A 3,325-nucleotide genomic window follows, 5' to 3' on the forward strand; every position below is an offset into this window, starting at 1 on the left:
AGAACAGGTAAGTTACCTAACCACCACCCCTCACAAAAATCTTCAATAAGCATGATACTCTAGAAAGATGCATCTTGTTTATCCCAGGTTACCAAACGCCCCTGACACACTGCCGTGGACCTCGAGGGCACCTTTTGGCCCCAAATAGAGAAGCATGGCATGACACCATCAAATCCCAGGTCCCAAGGGTTGGGAAGCAAGAACATAGCATTGAAGGGATGGGAGAAGGTGAGGACAGACGGAGTGTCTTGGGGACCAGCTGGTTTTTGTAGGTCCTTAGGTCATGCAGATAGAGAAGAGTAGGACAGAAGTCACCAAAAAACAGCACTCATGGTCCTGGGTGAAATGGAACCAAATAACCTGTTATTGAGCAGTAGGTTGGAATACATCTGAATTTAGTTCCTTTCCCATCCCCAGAATAACTGAAAATGTTCCCATAAGAGTTTGGGAGAAATGCATGTGTGTTTATGTATTGTAGTCCCAACACCTTAAGTGTGTGATCTGAAAAGATAGCTCAAGAAAAACCCAACAAGGGTGATCATTCCAGACATGGTAACTGGAGCTAAGAGTCTCTATTTCAGAGCTCAAGTTCCAGTTCTGCCTTTGCTCACTGGACACCTCGATTATGCCTGGATGTCTTCGTCTATGAAATGGAGCTGACCCTGCCTCCCTTCCTCCCTCCCTCCCAGGTTCCTTGCAAGAGTCTGTCTGCTGTACTTAGGCTCCAGTTTTAAAATGGGATTGGCCAGAATATGCCTTTGTCATTGGAATGGCCATGGTGAATCTTGAACTTTTTTTTTTTTTCAAAGATATTATTTATGTATTTGGCAGAGAGAGAGAGATCACAAGTAGGCAGAGAGTCAGGCAGAGAGAGAGAGAAGCAGGCTCCCCGCTGAGCAAAGAGCCCGATGCAGGGCTCGATCCCAGGACACTGAAATCATGACCTGAGCTGAAGGCAGCGGCTTAATCCACTGAGCCACCCAGGTGCCCCAATCTTGAACTTTTCTAATCCCAACAGCAGAAGCAGAAAACGACATCTCAAATCTCAGCAGAACAGGGAAGAATGGGGGCAGTTCCCACGAGAGGAGGTAGAAGTTGTAAGCTAGGCCAAGGACCACACTTCCCAGAGCATCGTCACATCCCTTTTGGGACTCTGTGTCTCCGAGCTGGGCTCTGCTGACCTCTTTGGTCAACGGTTTCTCAAGTACACCCTGAAAACACTATCTGGCCATGGTGACTGGCTTCCAGCTCATGGCTAGATGTAATATTTATCACCTTCCTCCCTACAAGGAGACATCCCAAGTGAAGATGGGAGTGGAGACTTGTTCCTCCAGGCCATAGGAGTCTGGAGGTGTGGGAGGAAGGTGGATTATAACTGATTACAACCGTGACAACCGTGACCTTGCTCCTCCAATCACGCCTGCATGGGAAAGGGTAAGGGAGACTTGGGAGTAATATTCGTGGCCTGTGACACGGACCACACACAAACAAAATCACTGGGACTCCAGGAATTCTTGTCTAGTTGTGTCTGAAGTGTCTGATCACTGCTTTCTCTGCTTAAAAGCTCTGCCCCTTTTGCTGTTCTTCTAGAGTGTTCTCCAGTCCTTTGTTAGACTACTCAAGTAGCAGCCACTGATTTTAGGGCCCCATCTGTGCATGTAGTTGGCGCTCAGCTACCATGCCCAGGTGATGAATCCCCCACTAATGTCTGCAGTTCATTATTGGACTCTAAAAGGATAGATAAGCAGGCCACCTGTCTCAAAGATCTTGGGACACATTCTGCCATGGCTGAATCACTGGCCCTTTGAATGGCATCATCCTGTGTGATCCTTGACAACACCTCACCCTCAGTTCCCCTGTCACAAACCAACTAGGTCTTTCAACTTTCCCTGCCCCGAGGGCTTTCCTCACTCGGCCACCCCCCACCCTGCCATCTGGCTGCCTTACCCCATGCAAGTAGCGCTCTTGAAGGACGTGCTCGCTGGCAGCCTGGCCTTCAGAGGCCACTGCTAATACCCCAGAGTTCCCAAGAGGCACACTCCCTTAAGAGTTCTTACTTAAGTGTCCCACTCCAGAGCCATTTTATCTCTCACACATTCTTTTCATCCGGAGAGCTCTCTTCGCTTTCAGTGATCAAAGAAGTCCCCAGGAGGCTCTGGCTGGCTTTTCTTCACCACCAGCACCCTTGCCCAGCACCCCCACACTGCAACCAGCCTCCTCTGCTTTGATGTGGTCAGACAACTCTGATTATTAATTAAGATCCAGACCCTTTGTAGAACCCTCTTCATGATCTAAGGGACATTTGTCCCTTAGACATGTATTATTTTGGTAGGCAGCCGTAACAAAGGACCACAAGCTGGATGGCTTAACATAACAGAAATGTAATCTCTTACAGTTCTCAAGGCTAAAAGTCCAAAATGAAGGTATGTTCCCTCAATGCTTCCTTCTAAGCCTCCCCAAGCATCCCTTGGCTTATGGCAGCATAATCTCAGTGGCTGTCTGTCTTCTGTGTGTCTTGCCGTCATCTTTCTTCTGTGCATGTTTGTGCTCAAACTTTCCTCTGTCAAGGACATTGGTTTTACTGGGTTGGGAGCCCATTCTCATCTGGTTTGCCTCACATCCTATTTTAACAGAACTAAGGGCATCTGCAATAACTCTATTGCCAAATAAGGTTACATTTTGAGGTTCTGGGGTTAGGGTTTCAATATATATTTTAGGGGACACAACTCAACCCATAACAGATGGTATTCACGTTTGGGAAATGTACAACTTTCCCCAGTGAAAACCTCTTCCAGTCTGACTTGAGCTTAATTTGAGATGTGTTACCTCTATATTCTGGGCTTTTAATCTATACAACAACAACAAAAAGTAACACAGCAAAAGAAAAAGGAAACAGAATGCAAAAGACAAGCTGCTTAAATATGACAGGTACAGATCAAAAATACGATTTATGAAATCTGTCTGAATGGAGCAGACTCCAATTTTCTCTCCATTGTTTACCAGTAATAGTTACTCTTTCACTATTCTTTCATGATTACCCTACAGGCTACAACACGATTGCCTGATTTATCAAAGTCCAATATAAATTGTTACCTTTACTCCTTCCCAGATAGTGCCTGGACCTTGGAACTCTAACACCATTTATTCACTTTCCAATTGAAATGATTTTGCTTGTGCATTTTAATTTGATTTCTATATTTTTAAACACTATAAGACATTATGATTCCTTTATTTAGTCAATATCCTTTTGGATTTATTTGTGCTTTCTTCCTCCCTGTGGCACCAGGCTTCCATCTAGAATAATTTTCTTTATGTCATACACTTT

The sequence above is a fragment of the Neovison vison genome, chromosome 7 (genome assembly GCF_020171115.1).
Source record: "Neovison vison isolate M4711 chromosome 7, ASM_NN_V1, whole genome shotgun sequence".
Taxonomy (NCBI): domain Eukaryota; kingdom Metazoa; phylum Chordata; class Mammalia; order Carnivora; family Mustelidae; genus Neogale; species Neogale vison.